Source organism: Xyrauchen texanus, chromosome 36 (assembly GCF_025860055.1).
Source record: "Xyrauchen texanus isolate HMW12.3.18 chromosome 36, RBS_HiC_50CHRs, whole genome shotgun sequence".
Taxonomy (NCBI): Eukaryota; Metazoa; Chordata; class Actinopteri; order Cypriniformes; family Catostomidae; genus Xyrauchen; species Xyrauchen texanus.
Window position 1 is genome coordinate 4,444,972 of NC_068311.1, and position 23,469 is coordinate 4,468,440.

General features: G+C 40.7%; 1 protein-coding gene across 4 annotated transcripts in view; it reads right to left on the reverse strand.

Moving 5' to 3' along the window:
- The window catches only part of LOC127630125 (rho guanine nucleotide exchange factor TIAM1-like), a 100,048-nt gene that overhangs the window by 74,287 nt on the left and 2,292 nt on the right, over positions 1–23,469 (reverse strand). For 2 of the 4 annotated variants that reach the window (XM_052107570.1, XM_052107564.1), the window contains exon 2: positions 1,756–1,971. The exons of 1 other annotated variant lie outside the window; for it this stretch is intronic. The gene's annotated coding sequence lies outside the window, so the exon portion shown is untranslated. Of the gene's footprint in view, positions 1–1,755; positions 1,972–23,469 lie in introns of those variants that run through there. One more of the 4 variants, XM_052107566.1, reaches the window with a different exon arrangement.

The following is a 23,469-nucleotide window of genomic DNA, read 5'->3' on the forward strand; positions in this document are numbered from 1 at the left end:
CTTTCCCATAACTCTTCATATGTGTTCACTATTGGCTCTCTGGATTATGCAAGACTCCACAGCTGCATCCACCAGCAGCGCTGACCTCCTGTCCTGCTTGACTCGGAAGGCAGATTCATTTCCATCTGTATATCAACAGATGAGTGAGTCCCTGTGTCTCTCTGTCTCCCTTTTCTCAGCCCATACCCATTCAGATCGTCTAAATTCCTTCACACCAGGACACACTCACAGGGGGACTCTCCTTGACTCTGACCGACTCGCACATTTGCCATTCATCATCTCCCTCACAATAGCAGTACTTGAGCACATATTTCAGAACATACAGTTCCCCCATAGGATCTACTGTCACAGTAGAACATCTCAAAAACTCACAGACAATCTTTCGGGATTTTAAAACACCTGTAGATTTCCTACGATTTCCATTAACTGTCTAGTTGCAAGACAGTTTCCCAGTATGAGGTTACACTTGATTTTTCAATGTTCTTGTTACCATGTAATTACACACGTAATTACTGATTATTACTAATTAACAACATGTACTTACTATAAGTTAATGGTTAGAGTAAGGGTTTGGTTTAGGGTTAGTTGCTTGTTATTATGCATAATTGACTGTTATTACTACAGTCGATACATGTAATATGTGTAACAAGGACACTGTAAAATAAAGTGTTACCCAATATAATACAAGTAGTGTTCTGATAAAGACTTTACAATATCCAATAGCACTCTACAGCATTCCCGTTTTGAATTTTCACAACTTCTCCAGTATTCGGAATACACTTTCCAACAAGGCTCCATTCATTGACATTAGTTAATGCATTATGTATCATGAACAAACAATGAACAATATATTTTTACTGCATTAACTCAAAATGATTCATGTTAATTTTTAATATACTAATATATTTAAAAAAATAAAATAGTTGTTTTGGTTAACATTAGTTAATGCACTATAAACTAACATGTTCATTGTTAGTTCGTGTTAATTAATGTTAATACATTTAACCTTATTGTAAAGTGTTACCAGTATTTGTGATAACTGGATTTTAAAAATGATTTTATAGAGCTTGAACAATTTCTAGCAACAATTAAACAAAAATTCCCATGAGTTTTCCAGGCCTGGTAATGACAATTGTACAATTTCCTTATATATCCAGTTTTTTCCATGACTGACTTTAAGTATCATTGAGGATCAAGTAAGAATTTCAATTTATCCAGTAGGATCTATGTGATTCCATTAGGGACCTTTCCACTTAGGATCAAATTAAGCTTCCAACAGGAATCCTGTAAACATTCCTTTGGGATTTTTAACATGGCACACCTGCTAAAACCCTAGGAATTGCAAATGAGTGAGACACAAGCCAAACAGAAAGTGACCAGCACATTTTACACAAAAGTCTATAAACTTGAATGTACATAATGTTCGGAATAATTGAATGATTATACCTTACCTATGCGTGTTAACATGCATTGTTTATTAATGTTTTACCAATGCAAACCCTTGTTTATCATGTCAATATGCTTCTTTGAATCTAAAAACGACTCTCTCAGAGAGATATAGAGAGAGAGAGAGAGAGAGAGACAGACAGACAGTGCTGTTCAGATGTGGGAAATCCCTGTCATCTGTTTTCCCCGGCGCTCTCCAGAACTTCACTCTTTTGAAGTCGTCAGACTGTAGCACCTCTCATACCAAAACGCATCAACACAAAGCAGCACAAATTCAACAAGACTACAGTGGCTGAACAAATGTCTTACCTTCCTAAAACATACTGACTCCCACATGAGTGAATGAGAACTGAAGCAGCTTGGGATGAGGGGTTGTGCCCATTCAGACATTTCCCTCCTCCTCTTTTTCTCTCACACTCTTTTTACCTTCTTCCCTTCCCCCTTTCCTTCTGTCTTGGGATCACTCTAGAATGGCAGTGGGAATGTTTGTGGTTCTTGGTCTGTCTGAACGGCTCTGGCGTGACCCTGCGGAGAGCATCAAATTTACACAAGAATTCAAACCCTCCTCTCACACACACTGGCTCCGCCCACTCTTAACACCTTTCCTAAAGAGGTCCACCCCCTTAGCGCAACCAACCCACAAACTCCTGCTGATATAAACTGACAAAATCTGTTAAATATATGTATGAGCCTCAAGAAAACATGTCCAGGCACATTTCACTCCAAAATCAAAAGAAACAATAAGAAAATATATTTTTTTTTTAACCAAATTTCTTTTTTTTGCATTGTGGCATTATTTTCAGGCACAATTTCCCCCAAATTCTCATTACTGTAATGTGTCCAGAAAGTTTTACTCAATAGATTCTTATAACAGTAATAGAGTAATTGTTTAGCTAAACTGGAACAAATTAAATGAAGTACAACAAATACTACCATGATTCATAAATACTTTACAGTGTAAATAATATATCATAATTTTTCCCATTACAGAAATGAGAATGGGATGTAATTGTCTTGAAAATATCACGTCAGATATTCAAAAAAATATTAAAGGTCATACAAATAGGCTAGAAAGAATAATATTTTGAAGAAAAATGATCTTCAACAAAACATAATTTCTTATTTCTTTCTTTTGACTTTGCGGTGAAATATCACCTGGATTTGTCACTGACCGTAAGATTCACCCATAGACTTATACCACCCTTACGTTATATCTTAACTTAGCCTTAAAGCCTAAAGCCATCTGTCAAACTCTTTATGCAATACCTCATTGAACAGGTCATCTAAACATGTTGAACATGTACATGAAAAACATGTAGGCTAAGTGTGTGGTTTTTGCAGATAGACGTGCGATTGGTGGGAAGGCAGCAGTGTTGTTGTCATAGCACCAGAGCTGTAGGAGGAGAGAGACTCAGACGTCAATGATGACGACCCTGCCTGAATGAATTTTCAACACACACACACACACACACACACACACATATGTGTAGGTATTCTGAAGTGCTATGCAGTGGACGCAGTGCCTATGCGCAGGAAAGCTCTTCAGTCACTATGATCATTTGACCTGCGAGCTGCTTTGCATATACAGCAGTGCAAACGCCCGGGGCTGGATTGAGACCGGTGCAGGCTGGTTGATATAACTCAGCACTGTGTTCTGCAAGGGGGTGAGCCAGCTCTATATCAGACAGCTGAACTGTACTGTGCGCAATTTTGAGCGTAACCTCTCGTCTAGATGTTTGTGATTAAACAATCTAATGTAAGAACCTCAAGTCTGACTGCATGTAAAAATGACACTATTGGCCAAGGTTACGACCCACATGACTGAACAACTCAGCGGCTAGAATTTTATTCCAGATACAACAGAGTGAGAAATAGAAATGTAAAAATAGTGAGAGAGAAACTAAAAGAAAGAAAGAAAGAAAGAAAGAAAGAAAGAAAGAAAGAAAGAAAAAAGAAGAAAGGAAAGCAGTGAAAGAAGTAAGGAAGGAAGGAAAAAGAAAAGCAAGAAAGAAAATAAAAAGAATGGAAGAAAGGAGGCAAAGAAGGGAAGGGAGAACAAAGGATGGAAGGAAAGGAAGAAAAGAAGTGAAGGAAGTCAAGTCATTTTTATTTGTATAGCGCTTTTCACAACACACATCTTTTCAAAGCAACTTTACAGAAAATCATGCATTAACAAAATATTTAACTGTAATATCTATAAAGTCTTAGAGTCATTATTGTGTAGTTCAATTAAGTATAACTGTACATTTGGCAAAAAAAATAATTAAATCATAATTTTATTAAGAACCACAGTGAGCAAGCTGAAGTCGACTGTTGCAAAGAACACAAAACATATACATAACCAACATAAGATGTTGGTTAATGGAGACAAATAACCTTAGGAGAAACCAGACTCACTGTGGGGGCCAGTTCCCCTCTGGCTAACCAGCAGGAATGTAATGCCAATATTAAATATTTATGTGCAGTACAATTCATGACTAATGTCTTTGAAGTTCATCCTGGATTAACTTTGTTAGTTGGCTGGTGAAGGCTTTTGTTGGCAATTTATTGATAGTCTATGTAATCCATTTCAAGAGTGTAGTCCATCATTAGACCAAGGTGATGCAGGCAGAGATGAGTGAGGTGCATCGCAGTTCAACCAGCCGGTCATTTCGTTGAGGTCTATTCTAAGTCCAAGGTTCAGGTAGTGGCATATGATGTATCCCATGTCTTGTGCTTGTAGTTGCCATCAGTTCATCCTCTGAAGTCCATCGTAATAGACTGAAGTGATGTCTGGCTGGCACCTGCTGCATTTAGTTGTCATCACTCAAAGACACGTAGCAGTGGAATCCGGTCTCTCTCCCTGGTCTGGCGTTCCACCGGCCTTTTAAAGCCTGTCTCCACTGTCACAGAAATGAGACACAGTTGTTTAGAGTCAGAAATCACCAGGTGATTGCGTAGTCACGGCCCCGCCCCACCCTCCTCCTCATCACAATCTCCAAGAGGAGGCATATATAAGGAGAAAAGCAGAGGAACTAATACTGATCCCTGTGGCATTCCATACTTAACTTTCATTTAATTTGACAATTACTCATTTACATAGACAAAATGGTAGCAGTCTGCTTAATAGAACTTAAACCATTCTAATGCAAGTCCACAAATGCCAACATAATTCTCCAGCCTTTTCAAGAGAATGTTGTGATCAATGGGGTCGAAGGCAGCACAAAGATCTAAAAGCACTAGAAGAGAAATGCAGCCGCGATCAGATGATAGGAGCACGTCATTTGTAACTGTTAAGTGCAGTCTCTGTACTGTGGTGGGGACTAATGTATACTATTTCTCAGTAGAAATTAACATAGTTGGGAGGACCCTACCTTTTCTAGTATTTTTGACATAAATGGGAAATTTGAAATCGGTCTATAACTAGCCAATTCTCCAGAATCAAGCTGTGGCTTCTTAATAAGCAGTTTGATAAATGCCATTTTAAAGGTTCTTGGGACATGTCCTAAGGATAACAAGGAGTTAATAATAAGAAGAGGAAATGAGATTACAGGGAATACCTCTTTTAAGAGATTAGTTGGTATTGGATCTAACATACATGTTGTGTCTTTTGATGTTTGATTTTGTTAGCTCTTCGTGACCTATGACTGCGAAAGATTGAAGTTGCTCATGATGAAAATTATTAGACACTGTTTTCTGAGATACTGTGACAGATGATTGAATAATTCCTATTCATCAGTAAAGAAATTCATGAAGTCATTACTATTGTGCTGCAACAGAATATCTGGTTCAGTTGAGGCGTTATTCCTAACCAATTTAGCCTGAATACTGAATAAACACAAAGGATTTTTGTGGTTATTTTCTATGAGTTTGCTAAAATATGTTGTCCTGTCAGGTTTTAGTGCCTGTCTTTACCTACAGATACTATCCATCCATGCACTGCAAAATACCACAAATTTTGTATTCTTCCATATGCGCTCCATTTTTCGAGCTTCTGTCTTGAGAGCATGAGTTTATCATTGTACCATGGTTCTGGGCTTTTTTCTTTCATTTGTTTTCATCTAAGAGGGTGACATTATCAAGAGTGCTAGAGAAGACTGTATTTACATTTTCTGTTATTACATCAAGTTTTTCTATAGTTTGTGGCTTACTGAGTATATGAGATAGGTCTGGAAGATTATTAGTGAAGCTATCTTTAGTGGTGAAAAGAATAGTTCTAACTGAATGATAGCGTGGTGTAGATTGAGTAATATTAGCTGATCGCTGCATACAAGAGAAGAGGTAATGATCTGAGATGGCATCGCTCTGTGGCAGAATTTCTATAGTATCAACATCAACTCCATATGACAGAATTAAATCTAGCATGGTATGACTATGGCGATGAGTTGGTCCTGTCACATTTTCATTATCTATGTGAATGTTGAAGTCACCAACAATTAAAGCTCTATCCACAGCAACTACTAGATATGATAGAAAATTAGCAAATTCACCAAGGAAATCAGAATACTGCCCAGGTGATCTATATAATCTAGCAAGGGCAAAATACGGCAATTTCTTATTTGTATCTGGTGTGTCACATTAAGCATTATTAGTTCAAAAGATTTAAACTTATATCCTGTCCTCTGAGTAACATCAAAAACTTCACTGTATATTAAAGCAACACCTCCTCATCGACCCTTCAGAAGAGGCTCATGTTTATAACAATAACATGGAGGAGTAGATTCATTTAAACTAAAATATTCATCAGGTTTAAGCCAGGTTTCAGTCAAACAGAGAACATCCAATCTATTATCTGTAATAATTGAATTTACAATTAGTGCTTTGGTTGAACGAGATTTAATGTTTAATAGTACTACCTTTATATGATGTTTATCTTAATTTTTTTGTTATTTTCAAGTTTACCTTAAACACATATTTTCAAAATAATTTTTTTAGTCTCTATTTCCATGTTCCTTACATTAGAATCTCCTATAACCAGGGTGCTTTCCATAACAGGAATGGGAGTGTGGTGTCGCTTTGCTGAGCGAGTGTGCCACCGAAACTTCACTCAAATGCCCTGCTGCAGGGGCTCCAAAGACGGAACCAAAGTGTGTGTGTTGCTCGCTGTACTTCACGCATCCAAAACAGTATCTACTGGCTTCTCTTTCTCACCAACCTCCACTAGTGTTCAGATGTGTGTCTCTAACTCATTAACCTTCTCCGTCAGCCTAACTAATTCCTTAAACTTTCACATGTATATCCCCCACTGCTGATGGAAGAAGCTATAGAAAACATGTGGCATGTAATGCAGGAAGCAATAACATGAGCGGATGCCATGACTTACCGCAATTGTTTGTTGTTGTTGGTTGTTCCCAAGCGGCTAGGGTTTGAGATCGATGTGAATCCCTCATGCAATTGTTTCTTGTTATGGTTGTTCTTGATAAGCAGTGCTTTGAGATCGATGCAATAATCCATGTAGCACAGAGGAGAAAACGTGTGTGCAAGGTAAAATGCACGCAGTTTAACCGCGATAAAAATTTAAAATTGATGCATGCACGAAGGAAGGTAGGAAGAAGTGAAGGAAAGTAAGAAGGAAAGGAAAAAGGAAATAAAAAAGAATGGAAGGGAGAAGGAAGACAGAAGGATGGTAGGAAAGAAGAAAAGAAAGGGAAGAAAAAGAAATAAGGAAGTGAAGGAACGAAGAAAGTAAGGAAGGAAGGAATGAGGGATGCTAAGAAGGGAAGGAGGAAATAATGGAAGGTAGGAAGAAAGAAAGGAAGGAAGAAAAAAAGGAATGAAAAAGAATGGAAGGAAGGATGGATGGATGGATGGAATGAAAGAAAGAAAGAAAGAAAGAAAGAAAGGAGTGAAAAAGAAATAAGGAAGTGAAAGAAAAGGAAGGAAAGAAAGAAATAACAAAGAGAGACCGGAAGGTAGGAAGGAATGAGAGATGTGAAGAAGGCAAGAAAGAAGGAAGGATGGAAGGAAGTAAAGAAGGGAAGGGAAGGAAAGAAGTGAAGAACCTCTCAAACAACTTTTTTTTCCTGCTGACATCACAAAGGCCGCTTGGGTGGGATAAGTCAAATGAACCAATTGTATACATTAATTTATTGCAATCCAAATTTTCCATTTTGCTCAGATATACTCAGAACTACTAATACAATTGTGAATGATGTTTCATGTTGTCTTTAAGACTCTCTGGGTTGTTTTGCTGAGAAGGAAGACAGACATGAGAGTCTCCCCAATTCTGAAAGGATCAAAAGGAAGGGTCATCGAGTGAACACATGAGTATCTGAGACCACAAGAATGCCAGACCAGCAGACGACAATAAAACATGTCAAACGATTATGCCATTCGCCTTGGACGACTGTGCCGTTTTCAATTAAGGTCAGGGACTAGTCCATACCTTCCCCGACTGGCATGTTTGTATTAGCTAATGTCCTTTCTAATGTCTGCCACAGAGGAATTAAATAAAGCGTCCCTGACTGAGAGAAAAACATATTGATGTTCCCACAAGCTGTTTTACATTTAGCTGTGTTCTCCAGTGTTTACTATTACTGAATTCACAATATTTCACAATGTCCCAGGAGAGAGGCTTATGCTAAATGCTAAAGCTAGCAGCCAAACTGGGATATTAATTTAAAATCATCTCCACACCAGCTGCATCAAACCAGACTACAAATTTGCTCACAGCTATTTGGAATCACGTTCAAACACAATGCATATTCATAACACTGCAAACAATGCCTTGGCTTAGCATAAATGTACAAAGAAACATGACGTGACTAGGGAATTGCACTTCATCTGTTTGTTAAACATGACAGAGATGAGACATACTGCAATACTCATGTGAACACCAAGTCCAAACAGCACTTGTTGGGTTTAGATGATGTATATGGGAAAATGAATAGAAGAAAGACCCCTTTGCCTTATGTCAAGATAAAAACGTAGTTGGATAGCATTGTGATACATTCATTTTGCTCTTCTATGGCAACATTGCTTAAAATTCATGGAAACATATTTAACTAATTCCTCTGGTTGTGAGGTGTTAAATAAATTTGAAGGCATCCTCTACACAAGATGCATTGCATTGGTGCATTCCAAAATGTGTCAGACTACAATTCATAACACAACGCAAATACACGTTGCATTCTCAGTGTTTCCACAAGGGGCACTATAGTGGACATTAGAGGGAACTGTCCACTTCTACGGTGAGTTTTCTCTTTCAGCTCAGCTGCTGTCATGGCGGAGCAACAGTTTGTAGAAAATAATGCATAGCAACTTACCAGAGTAGTAACACATCCAGTTCAATGGCAAAGACTTTTGAGGGTAACTCTGTCGTCCCTCTGAGTCCTGAGGTCTGTTACTGCTACAGTAATGCAAGAATGCACGTTCAGCATGTTTAACCGAACCACGCATTGGCAATATGTTGGCCAAACGCTTGCTTCTACTCATGTAGCTAAAATTCCTGATGCCGTGGATTCCAATTGAGATTACAGTGTTTTTCCCACGGAATTTTGTTGTGTAAAGGTAAATGTGATAGAGCCTTTATAATTGATTGACAGATTTCTTCTGGTTTGGCATTTCAACCGGGATATCACCCAATTCCTCTACAATTTCTGCACAGATACAACTATATTTGTCTAATATGAGGTAAAATCCCAGAACATATAAAAAAAATTATAAAGCATGTGAACATCAAAAAAGGCCTGTAGTCAACTGAAATACAAATGACGATAACTGTTTAACCAAACCAATGTGGTTTTTTTAGACATCTAATGCAATTCAGGATTTTGAATGTCCAGAATCCCTAGACTGAACCTGTAAGATACTAAGCTTGTTATAACAGTTGGAACCTACAACGGTATCTGAGTTAGTGAGTTTCTGATTCAAATCCCAAAAGGCCCCAATACATTTCCAGAGAAGTTCTTCTTCATTATTCGTTCAGGGGTAAAACGAAGTTCTAAACAGCTGAGCAACGATATACTGTTTGTGAACATGCAGATACCCGCCACACCGCTGTGGGAAGTGCTTAGAGGAGCATTTAAATATGAGGATGCTACATGTAAAACCTTAAAAATGTGTTTTTAATGACTTTAAGCCTCATTCGATGAGTAGAATTCACATGAGGTCAGTAAAAGTTGCTGTTTTAACCACTCGATGATGATTCTAAGTGAAATATGCGGTAGTAAATGTTTAATTTGTCTTGTTTACATTGTGAATTCATGACACTAATGTGCTAATACGCTATAGGTGTCATGTATGACCCTGTCGTGTTTCACCTTGCTCCTTAGTTTTCACTTTTGTCCATTATTTAACTCCATAGTCTCCTTGTTAGCGTTCGCGTTCACTGTCATTGTTCTCACCTGCGTCTTGTTTGTAATCATCCTGCCTTGTGTGTATATAACCCTGCCCGTTCCTCCATTACCTTGACGTTTGTTGAATGTTGTTGATGTTCGCTTCCATGCCCGTGTTCCTAGTTCCAGTGTTCCAGCGTTTTTGTGTTTTGCTTTCATTTTACCCATCGTGGTTGTTTTGTTTGCTCCTGTTTTGCCTGTTTATCAATAAACCTGCTTTTGGATCCTCAACCTTTGTCAGCCCCCGTCCTCAATCGTAACAGAACAAACGACCCAACATGGATCCAACGGTTTTACAGGCCAACTGTAATCTTCTCAGCCTGATGCAGGGAGATCGTCCGGTCGAGGAGCACATCCACGATTTTCTCGCAATTGCGAGTGCCTCCGACTTCCCTGATTCCTCCCTGGTCGTATTTTTCCGGGCTAACCTGAACAGTGCACTCAAGGAGCGGTTGCCACCGGCAACGCGCGGCTGGACGCTCCGCGCGTTCGTGGAGGAGACCCTACTGGCCTGCGGTTCCTCGTTCACCGTGGACATCGTCGAGGAGAACCCCGTAGCTCCTCCCAAAGTGGTAACCCTCCATTCGCCCGTGGTTCGTCCCTTCACATCTGCCAGCGAACCAACCTTCATGCCTGCCGTGATCAAGGAGCCAATGCTGCCAGCTTCGTCCGCCCGGAGGAGGAGGAGAAGAAGGGCTTCCGCTCCCCAGTTCACGCCTTCTACGGTCTGCGAGCCAGAGCCCACGCATGTCACTGTGAGCGAGCCTGAGCCCTCGACCGTCCCCGAGCCAGCGCCTGTAGCCTCCGATGTCAGTGAGTCAGCGCCTGTAGCCTCTGATGTCAATGAGCCAGCACCTGTAGCCTCCGATGTCAGTGAGTCAGCGCCTGTAGCCTCCGATGTCAGTGAGCCAGCGCCTGTAGCCTCCGATGTCAGTGAGCCAGCGCCTGTAGCCTCCGATGTCAGTGAGCCAGCGCCTGTAGCCTCCGATGTCAGTGAGCCAGCGCCTGTAGCCTCCGATGTCAGTGAGCCAGCGCCTGTAGCCTCCGACAGCAGTGAACCTACGCCTGTAGCCTCCGATGTCCCTGAGCCAGCGCCAGCAGCCATGACCATCCAAAAGCCAACGCCTCCCGAGCTTCCCAGAGCTCCGCCTCTCGAGCCTCCCAGAGCTCCGCCTCACGAGCTTCCCAGAGCTCCGCCTCACGAGCTTCCCAGAGCTCCGCCTCCCGAGCCTCTCGAGCCTCCCAGGGCTCCGCCCCTCAAGTCTCCCGAGCCACCCAGGGCTCCTCCTCCCAAGCCTCTTAGGGCTCCGCCTCCCAGGGCTCCATCTCTCAAGTCTCTCGAGTCTGCCAGGGCTCCTCCTCCCGAGATTCCCAAGGCTCCGCCTCTCGAGCCTCCCTCTGCTCTGCCTCCTGAGCCTCCCACGGCTCCGCCCCCTGAGCCTCCCGAGCTTTCCATGGTTCCTCCTCCCTCGGCTCTGCCTCCTGAGCCTCCCACGGCTTCGCCCCCTGAGGCCTCTGAGCCTCCAGAGCCTCCTACGGCTCCGCCTCCAGAGCCTTCCAGGTCTCCGCCTCCAGAGCCTCCCAGGCCTCCGCCGCTAGAGCCTCCTATGGTGCCTCCTCCCCGGTCCCCCAGACCTGTCCTTGCCCTGTGGCCAGCTCCCAGGCCTCCTGAACCTGTCCCTGTCCTTTGGCCGCCTCCCAGACCCCCTGAACCTGTCCCTGTCCTGTGGCCAGCTCCCAGGCCACCTGACCCAGTCCCCATCTTGTGCTCCCCTTGGACTGTCTGTCTGCCCCTTGTGCCCCAGTGGACTGCTCGCCTGCCCTCTGTGCCCCCTTGGACTGCCTATCTGCCCCTTGTCCCCCCGTATTGTCTGGTGTCCCCTTGTGCTCTCCGTGGTCTGCCAGTCCCCCCCTCATTCCTTGGACGATTCTGTTTTTTTTTTGTTTGTTTGTTTGTTTTTAGGATCGTCTGGGATCCGATCCTTTGAGGGGGGGCTATGTCATGTATTACCCTGTCGTGTTTCACCTTGCTCCTTAGTTTTCACTTTTGTCCATTATTTAACTCCATAGTCTCCTTGTTAGCGTTCGTGTTCACTATCATTGTTCTCACCTGTGTCTTGTTTGTAATCATCCTGCCTTGTGTGTATATAACCCTGCCCGTTCCTCCATTACCTTGTCGTTTGTTGAATGTTGTTGATGTTCGCTTCCATGCCCGTGTTCCTAGTTCCAGTGTTCCAGCGTTTTTGTGTTTTGCTTTCATTTTACCCATCGTGGTTGTTTTGTTTGCTCCTGTTTTGCCTGTTTATCAATAAACCTGCTTTTGGATCCTCAACCTTTGTCAGCCCCCGTCCTCAATCATAACAATAGGCTGCCATAATATGCACCAATTACACTCTGTTAATGTAATTTATGATGACACTGATCCTACTGCAAAGATAGGTTTATAAAAGAGTCTAAATGTTCATAATACAGACAAACAAATAATGATAAGAGAGGTATACTTACTTTAGAAAGTGCCATCTTTCGCTGCAAACACCTCCTTTATGGCCAGATTTTGTACTAAATGATGTCATACCCGTTCGTTTTTCGATTTTGTATAAAGTACATCTGGGCCTTAATACCCCAATATCTTATCTTTACACTTTTCCTCTGTGGTACAACAACAGACCATGTGATCACTGAGCAGAGGCCACTTATTGGCCATACCTTCATTCTTAAAGCTTTAGAAGAAACAGAAATATTTATCACAGTACTGCTTGACTTAATGTGAAACAACAAAGACGAGAGCAGAGTTAGCCTCAGTGTTACAGAACTGATAAAAGGGATTGGCCAAAGCATATCATTAGTACAGATCCTCAGCAGATTACATCACCGTCTCATCACTCTCTCTCATATACATCAAAGAAACCCGTCGCTCTGAATGCAAACCAGCCAGAACATGTCAACTGTCATGGAACCTGGTTATGATGATATGTAGGTATTCAGAGGTGGGCTGATGTTCTCCCACAGTCTGAATGAACAAGACAGCACGCATTTCATTATCTCCACAAACATGCACCACAGGCAGGGGCGTTCCACAGAGGTCATATGACAGTGGGCTGCATGACTGCGCACTGATTTCTGCACAGTGTGGCGGGACAAGGGTGAAGTTGTTCTGGCGAGCTGTTTTGAAATACTGCATGTCTAGCATTGCTTCTGGGCAGAGCATAAGAGCGGTGAACTGTGCAGAGAGAATCCTGTGCAGATGAGAAATTGTGTATCTTAAGCCTGTTTAAGTTTGAAACCTCCATTTTCAGTTTCCTAGCATCATCGTTTTCCAAGGGTTCAAAGTCTGTGGTTATGAAGAGATTTCAAATGAAAATGTCAAAGCCCATATGAGGCTATATTCTAAATACAATAAATACTATAGATTTGTGTGTACAACGGACTGTAATTAAAGTCATTATTCACTGAAAATTCACTTATTTTCCCCACTTATTGTGAGATGACATCATAATAGCTTGAAATGTAAAATAACAAGATTTTGATAATGACAGAGCAGGCAGCATATATGAAAATACACTGAAATATTAGATCGCACTTTAAATAGATCTTATAAAAAGTATATGTCAGATTTATTTAGATTATTGTTTGTGGTGGGCATGAATGGAATTTAATGGTGATTGAGAGATGAGCCTCAAAAGCCTTTTGAATCATATTTAATATATGGATTTCAACTGGCTTTTTCAATAAAATAATATACAAAATTTTAACCAAGCACAAGTTGCTTGTACAGTACTGTGCAAATGTTTTAGGCACTTGAGAAAAATGTTGCTTAGTGAGGATGTCTTCAAAAATAGTGCCATAAATAGTTCTCATTTATCACTTAATGTCATACAAAGTCCAGTAAACATAAAAAATCTGTCGTGTGATCACCTTTGCCTTTAAAACAGAAAATTCTGCTAGGTACACCTGGACACAGTTTGTCTTGTTTGTTGGATTGGATGTTCAAGCTTGGAGAATTCGTCACAGTTCTTCTGTTTATTCAATTGCTTCTGTCTCGTCATGTAATCTTAGACAGACATGATGTTCAGTGGGGGGTTTTGTGGGGGCCATGACATCTGTTGCAGCAGGGCTCCCTGTTCTTCTGTTCCAATCTTTTCTATTTGCAAAAGTAATGTTTGGGAGTCTAACTTTATATTTCCTGTTAATACACTACAGCTGAAGATATAAATAATCATCTTAAGACAAATGCTTTAGTGAAACATCTTATGTTTCACCAAAGACGTTTGCACAGTACTGTATTCTGCAAATACTCATTTAAAAATATCATTAACAATATAAACTTATACTTTATTAAAATCAGCCAAGAATTCACATAAAAAAGAGTGAATGCAATACAAAAGAGGACATATCTGGAAAAAATAAAAATAAAATATGTCATCAAGAAATGCCCAAAAACATCCACCAGGTGACAAAAGACATCTAGTACATTGTAGACAACCAGATTTTCGGCAAAAGTTTGATTATGTTAATGATGCTCAGGCTTTAGAAAATAGCATATCAACTTTGATACAGGCAGCGTTATAGGGTTCAATACGGGACAATACGCTTCCCGTATGGGAAGTCTATTTTATTTTGAGTGTGTGGGCAAAATACATGATGTCCTGGCTCAATTATATGAACTGGAACTACTTGGACAACTTTAAGGTGTTTTATTTTTTGTTCTTTTTGGGGCTTGTGAGCTTGGTCACTCTGAGCTGTCATTGAACGGTGAACCGCATAGATACTGAATAACAGCATACAGGTTTGGAACAACATGAGGGTGTGTAAATAATGAAAGAATATTAAAAAATAAAATAAACAGACAGCTTTGTTTTGCTTAGACGGAACAATCACACTGTCCCACATAAGCAATGATGTGTTTCCATGTTTGTGTCAAATGCCTCTATGGCGTCAGTCCCACTGACTATCTGACTCCTAAAGATGAAGATATTATTGTCTGTGTCTCTACTGTCACCACACAAAATTGCAAAAATAAACACTTGTCAAATTCAATGCATTTGGGAGCATCACTTTGCTTTCACGTACAGTGACATCTGAAACACAAGCCATTACAATCGTATAAAGATGACAATGACATTGGCTCATGTATTACGTCAGATCTGATCCAAGACTGTGCTGATCTGGTTAACTGGAGCTCTTTGTGTTTTCACCCTGACGTCTGACATATCTCCCCAGCATCAGTCCTCTGTCGTGTTAATGTTACTGGGATCATTTATCTCCTGCATAATTAAATGCATGTTGAACAGTTGATGGATAGTAGCGCTGGTTTATAAGTTTACTCTGAATGCCCTGCTGCAGATAACAACTAACAGACACCCACTTTCCCTTTTCCCATTATTTCCTTGCAGGTTCATCTGCCGTAGTGGCGTAATAACGGGGATAGGGGATGCTGAGTCATTCCAGGTCTCAAAGCCATGAGCAAGAGTCACTTCGACATGCATACAACATTTCTCAAACCTGATGCAGCTCACATGTATAACGAATATTGATGATACTATCTCGATGATTTTGCTGGCGATATAAAATAAAGCAATATTGTGAATATCCCAATAAATTAAGCACTACGTTTCCTAAAGAGTGCATCATTAGACTCATTTCATGATCCTTCTGGGCTGCAAACATATTAAATAACATCAAAATCGAAATATTGTCATGTGTGATTATTAAACCGCTAAATAATTAAATGATTACATGGTATGTGTGAACAGGTGAAACGCAGTTTTGCATGTGCGGTGATCATGATACAGTCTTTTAAGCGGTCTCATGGCAGTTTGCTTGCATTGTGAAAGCAAAGCGCTGCAGTTTCACACATTTACGTGATTCCAAACATTTGTAACCGCTACAAGTTATTATACAAATATAATAATGGGACAAGGTATCACAGAAAAGGAGGTGACAGCGTTTCACCAGATTTGTAGAGAGCAACATTGCAAACTGTCGAATACACATTTTACTTCCTGTGTTCCGCCAAAATAAAAGCTCAGATTAAAAAGATTAATTAAAATGCAACAGCACCTTTAGATTTCCATGAAAATAAAAGATCCAGATTGAACAATAAATAAAAAATATATAAATGATGTACAAAAAATAAATAATCCTCATAATAGTAATAATAATACAATTCAGTTATATTGTATCATAATAAATGACGGACATGTCCGTAAACAATCTCTCTCTCCCTCACGATCCTCTGCAGTCGACATTTATCCCTCTAGGTAGGCTTGATTAGCCTAATACGGGACCGGGTGTGTACGATCACGACCCGGCCCCGCCCTCCGCCCTGCCACAATGTTTTAGTAAAACATATATGTAAGTAAATATTGCATTTTATTACTGTATTGTTGTATTGGTGCATCTAAATGGAAATGATTAAATATCGTTCTTCTTTATGTTCATTATAAATCATAAGATCGTTTCCATGATTCAATGGCCAGCATTGAATCAGCTGATCAGAGAGAGACGCATGTGGCCGTGTTGCATGTGTGTCTGTTTATGTTTGTTTAAGCTCAGTGTTTAAGTTCATTTATGCATTAAAAATGTACGTTGATTGTTTAGCCGGTTCCCGCCTCCTCTTTGCCCGTCCTATATACTGTTACAGTGGTGCCAAAACCCAGGAGGGAAGAGGGATGTTCTGTCGTGGAATCTTCTCCGCTGCAATCCGCCGAGAGCCAGAGGAACTGCGGCCGTCTGCCGACAAGGGGAGGAGCGGTTCCGTCCGCCAGGGGTCGGAGGACTCGCTGCCATCCGCTAGAGTAGGAGCGTCTGTCATCCGCAAGAGGGCAGAGGAGTGGTTGAGGACCAGGCGACAATGCATCCGGGAGCCATGAGCAAGTTCTTCTCTCTCTCTCTCTCCTCATGTGTCTCCGCTCATCTTTACCCTCTCTCCACGCCTCCCATCCTTTCTCCTCCAGGTTCACAGGAGGTGGGGTGGACCACTGGCTGACAGAATGGCCGGAAGGGCAGCGTCTCCCCCCAGAGATGGGTTAGGGGGGTAGTTAGTCAGACCGGTGGCACCCTGGCCTAAATAGGGTCTAAAAGCCATGAGCAAGAGTCATTTCGACATGCATACAAACTTTCTCAAACCTGATGCAGCTCACATGTATAACGAATATTGATGATACTATCTTGATGATAACTACCCCCCTTACCCATCTCCCCCCAGAGATGGGTAAGGGGGGGTAGTTAGTCAGACCGGTGGCACCCTGGCCTGAATAGGGCGGGGAAGGAGTGTGACGAGGAGGAGGGTGTGGCTGGGCCATGATGCAGCACTGCCGGCATTGAATCAGCTGATCAGCGGGAGAGCGAGATAAGGGGCAGCTGGAGACACCGGTTTGAGAGAGAGAGACGCATGCGGCTGCGTTGCATGTGTGTCTGTTTATGTTTGTTTAAGTTAATTGTTTAAGTTAAAAGTTATTAATGGTTTATGTTGATTGATTAGCCGGTTCCCGCCTCCTCCTTGCCCATCTTTGAACTGTTACAATTTGGTTGATAATGTGGGACTTTTAACAACAAACAATTTCTTTGAAATAATGGAGACATAGCTCCATTGCAATGCTCTATATTTAAGATAAAACTATAAGATAAATTAGGCTTATTAGAGATTGCAACTAAGAAAACGCTGTGCACTATTACCACTTAGGGAAAGCAGTTGACAAATGGAATGTGTAAATAGTTTAGTGATCATTAATCAACAGTAATTCAACAAATGATTATCAAATGATGTAGAAAAGCATTACAACCAATATATCCAGATACAAATTTAAACACATGCACCTGCTGCATTGTCTACAACCTGCAAGATGGAAATTGTATCATGAAAATGTGTTGGGTATGTTTGTGCTGTTACCTGATTTGCATAATTCCTTTAGTTAATTGGGTACTAAAACAACGCAGACAGCGCATGCAAATAAATGATGCTATCTGCGGGCACAAATTATTATTAATGAATTCCCCCAGTGTGTGCATGTGTACATGTCTTTAATCAGCCACACTGGTCCAGCGACCCTCCTCTCTCTTCCCAGCAGACATTACTGGCAAAAATGAAGATACATGGTCAATTATGCAAGACCAACTTCACAACTGTCCAGTCCTGAGCTAAAGAGAGGCCTGAGAGGAGATTCATCTTTTAGAACAGAAATCAAAGTGATTACAGCTTTAAAACAGATAGATATAGCATGAGAAGATGCTTCAACCAATCAGAGATGCCGTGTAGAGAAAAGGCCATTGAAGTGAAGTTTCACAATCACCCTAGTTTACCCTGGCTGCTGAATATGAAATCAATACACTGTACAGTGAAATATGAGTGCAAGTGTATTGTTATACATATTTCTAGTGTTGTGTTGTTGCACATTTGAAAATACAATGAGAAAAAACATCAAAGTAGGTCATCTGGAGCCTAAAGTATCTAGGACAGGCCAACCAAATACAATTAATAACGGGAATAGTACCAGAGCACAAACTATTGTAAATGACAAGAAACACTTCCTAAAAGTTAAAGGGATAGTTCACCATTATTCCATCCCAGATGTGTATGACTTACAGATCCATACAATGCAAGTGAATTGTGGACAGAACTTTGAAAGTCCAAAAAAAGCACATAAATGCAGAATAAAAGTAATCCATATGAATCCAGTGGTTAAATCCAAGTCTTCAGAAGTGATATGTTATGTGTGGTTGAGAAACAGATCAATATTCAAGTCCTTTTTTTACTATAAACCTCCACATTCCCTTTCACTTACTCATTCTTCTTATTTTGTTTTGGGACATGCATTGTTCGTGCATATCACCACTTACAGTTTATATACAGCTCTGGAAAAACAATACGAGACCACTGCAAAATTATTACAAGCAAGAGTGCGATATGGCCCTACATCAGCACTGCTGTGATTCGGCCGCAGTCTTGCTTGTGTGATATTGCTTAAATATATATATATATATATACATATACATATGGGGTTAAATGTGACAAGGACATTTCCTTAACATGTTTTGTCAGAATCATCAATATTGGTCGAAAACTAAATTTAAGTGGTCACCAATATTTTTGTAAGACACTCATAATGTCAATGAGACTGTAAATAACTCAAGAGTGTGGAGACGGGTAGCCTTGAGATCATATAAAATAACAATTGCATCAGTATAATATCAATAAAGGTTGCTATTATCATGAATCCTGGTAATCTTGAGATCTCATGTCCACAGCTTCCATGTCAATAAATGAAATATCCAAATAAAATCCTCCAAAACAAACTGTAGCACATCCATGTACGGTATGGACAAGCATGAAACCCCACACAACTCAATCACAAATAATCAAACTACACACTATATTTTGTTAGAATGGCCCACAATAATCTAATAAACAAATAAATTGCTGCAAAGCATGCACATTGGATTTTTCTCACCGTGCACGAGGAGGGAGAAATGTGTTATTCTTCATGGAAGATGCAAATACTGTAACCCTCACAAGACAATTCTGGCTACCAGCCAGTGATTAAGGCAATACAGATGAGTTACGCAGAAAGAGGGACATTTAAAGCAACAAAAACAATCTTAAGCAGTTTGTTTATCTCTCTCAAGTGGGCATGTTGTCTGGAATTCATCCATGGAAAGTAGCAAGTATATCAAATTAATTTAAGCTTGGACTCACTCCAGTATTTAACTTGAGAAATTATCGCTTAATTTCCTGAGCAAACACAACAGCACTACAGACCTCCAGTACTTCACTCCAGTAAATCACAGTCAACATTGATTGACGAAGACAAAAGAATGATTGAAAACTAGATTTTACAGTGGTGCATCACTGCTATAGAGGTGGTTGCCAAGGCATTGCTATGCGGTTGCTCGGTGGTTGCTTAGTCAAAAGAGTCCACCCCCAAGTCTCTATGATATTCTGGTTTCTATAACTTGGGTCCCTCCTTCAGTGTATGTCTATGGGATTTATCATCCATCTGGTGAAGACTTAAAGGAATGTTCCGGGTTCAATCCAAGCTCAGTCGACCTCATTTGTGGCATAATGTTGATTACCACAAAAAATATCTTTATTTAAAATAAATAAATGCGGTTATGGGGTTACAATGGAAGTTAATGAGGCCAGTTCATTAAAATATACACTGTAAGATAATAATGTAAAAAAAATGATTTAAGTTTGTGGCAGGGAGGAGGGCGGGGCCGGGTCGTGATCCTACACACTCGGTCCCGTATTAGGCTAATCAAGCCTCCCGAGAGGGATAAAGGGTCGACTGCAGAGGATCGTGCGGGAGAGAGAGAGAGATAGTTTACGGACATGTCCGTCATGTGTGTGTTTGTGTCTTCTGTTTTAAGTTTATAATTAAACTATTATTTATATTGAAAAGCCGGTTCTCGCCTCCTCCTTTCCATTGATCACTTTACACTCCTACCCACTCGCGGTCGGCGGTCTTAAACCCTGCTGCGTTTCAGCGGCCGGTAGGCGACTCCTGCGCCCCTGACAGCGGCCCTGACCGCTCCAGTCGGTCGGTTAGGAGCCCCTTCTCCCCTCGCAGTTGCCGGCCATCGTCCTCTTTCAGGCGGCTGGGCTCCTCGTCCCCCGGCAGATGGCCGCGGCTGCTCCGTTGGGGTGGACGGTAGTGGTGAGAACTCTACTCCCTCCTCCTTCCCGGATTTCGGCACCAGTGTAAAGTGATCAATGGAAAGGAGGAGGCGAGAACCGGCTTTTCAATATAAATAATAGTTTAATTATAAACTTAAAACAGAAGACACAAACACACACATGACGGACATGTCCGTAAACTATCTCTCTCTCTCCCGCAGGATCCTCTGCAGTCGACCTTTATCCCTCTCGGGAGGCTTGATTAGCCTAATACGGGACCGGGTGTGTAGGATCATGACCCGGCCCCGCCCTGCCACAAAGTTATTTCCAATATTACAACGTAAAGCTGGTGAACCCTGTAATCTGGTAAACATCGTAATGTAGGTAAATCTCTGATTTTATCATAATAAAACCATGTTAGCACATAAAATGTTCACATCTTGTGACTATACTTTTGAAACAGTGTTTTAATGTTTATGGACTGTTCCCATAAACTGTTATTTGGCCTTACTGTTATTTTAAATGCTGAATAAGTTTAAAAAAAGAACAACAATACTCCAAATTCAGTGTTCAGATAAACCCAGAATAATTCAAGTTGCACCCTCTGAATTTGTGTCGACAAGTAGTCGACACAAAAAAGTGAACGTTTGCGGTTTGTAAATCCAGCTGACCTTATTATAAACAAACACAAAATAACAGTCTCAGCAAAAACAGTACCCCCATTTATACTGGTCCATTTTTGGAATGAATGAACAATTCTGTGGATGTGGGTATCATATGAATAATACACGTTGGGAAGATTTAAAATATGCATATTTGGAGGCCTTACACTTGGCATGTTTCATCACGTCATAAGAACAAACATCAAGATCTGTGCAAACAGCCCAGCTATTAATACACAAATCAAACAACAGGCCCACACAAAAGGAGACAGTTTGAATAATGTCCACAGATAAAGAACATACAGATGACAGCTGGAAAGTACCAACAGACAGGGGGGATTTCTGGGCATTATATTAAAATTTAAAACATTGCAAATTTCAACCTTACCTATAAAACACATTTGAAAAATCTGAATAAGCTCAATGGCCATTTCATCTTAAAAATGAATTAGTACTGAGCAAATACAGAATGAAGACTGAATATAAAGTAGATTACAGATTGGTGCATATCAATGCATTCCAATGGTTGAGTCTTGAAGCATCAGAGATGTATATTTACTATCTTATAAAGGCACGGAGGTGAGTGAGAGAGGTTCAGTGGTATTCTTTTTCGTCCCTAGGGACACATCACCTTACAATTGAAAGGCCTAAACGCTAAACACTTTTGCTTTGGTTCAGTTGAGTGCTTTCTTCAAATATGATCTATATTGTGTGTATATAAATATATATATTAGGGTTACCATATGTCCTCATTTTCCCAGACATGTCCTCTTTTTCAGACCTTAAAAAAGCATCCGGCTGGGATTTCTACATTTGTGGGATTTGGCTTTAGTTGAATTATGATGTGCATCTGGTCTAATGCTTCATTGTGTGTGCGCCCCTCTTTGTAAGTCCCGCCTTCTCGCACACCAATTGGTCGATTCTAAGAGGCTTGCAGCAACTACTGGCCAAATTCCTGCCTGTCAATCTCTCCACGAATGCGCAAACGATGTTGCGATCAGCATCAAACAGATGCTTGACAGTGGCAACAATGCCCAAACAAAAGTGCAAATTTACATAATATACAGTTCATAATGCATTAACTATATGCAACTTTAAATTTTACAAATGTATTAATATACACTGCCTGTCCAAAAAAAAAAAGTTGCATACTCTAATATTTCGTTGGACCGCCTTTAGCTTTGATTATGGCTTGCATTCGATGTGGCATTGTTTTGACAACCTATGCAACATCACAACATTTATTTTGTCCAGAGTTGCATTGATTTTTGGCCAAGATCTTGTATTGATGATGGGAGAACCACTCAGTAAAGTCTTCTCCAGAACATCCCAAAGACTTTCAGTAGGGTTAAGGTCAGGACTCTATGGTGGCCAATTCATGTGTAAAAATGACTCCTCATGCTACCTGAACCACTCTTTCCCAATTTGGAATATGCCCGTGCCGTCAGGGTAAAAAAAATACATTGATTGGATAACCTGGTCATTCTGTACATTCAGGTATTCAGCTGAATTAATTTTATAGCCGCCCATCGCTTTGAAATAGGGTAAATCTGGACTCATCAGACCACATGGCCATTTTCCATTGCTCCACAGTCCAATCTTTATGCTCCCAAGCAAATTGAAGCATTTTTTCAGATTAGCCTCACTAACAAGTGGCTTTCTTGTGGCCACACAGCTGTTTAGTCCCAATCCTGTGAGGTCTCGTCGCATTTTATGTGTGGAAATGCTCTTACGTTCACTATTAAACATAGCCGCGAGTTCTACTGTCGATTTTTTACGATGTGACTTCAAGCGTTTTAGTGATCTCAGATCACTCAAGATTTATTTCCGACCACATTTCTTCCATGAAGCTGATGGTTCACCACTATCCTTCCAGATTTTAATAATGCGTTAGACAGTTCTTAACCCAATTCCAGTCATGCAGGCCAATAATTTGCCCCTTCTGATAATCAATAACATCTTTTCCACGACCACAGGATATGTCTTCCAACATGGTTGTTTAAGAAATGAGAAGCTACACACTGCATCATTTAGGGTTAAAAGAATTGTTGCCAGCTGAAACATATTAATCACTGCAATAATGATCCAATCACAGGCTCTTCAGTATCTGCTTATTTAAATCCAAACAGAGGTAGAGCGGGTCGGCCACTAATCGCAGGGTTGGTGGTTCGATTCCCGGCCCACACGACTCAACATGCCGAAGTCTCCTTGCGCAAACACTGAAACCCAAGTTGCTCCCAATGGCAGACTAGCGCCATGCATGGCAGCTCTGCCGTCATTGGTGTGTGAATGTGTGAAAATATACAAGTGCACCATTATTGTTCATTGTTATTTCATGTTTACCAATGTAGTTAACTAATGTTAACAAATGCAAACTTATCGCAAACTGTTACCATTTTTCTTTAGGCTATATAATATAATTTAATAAAAG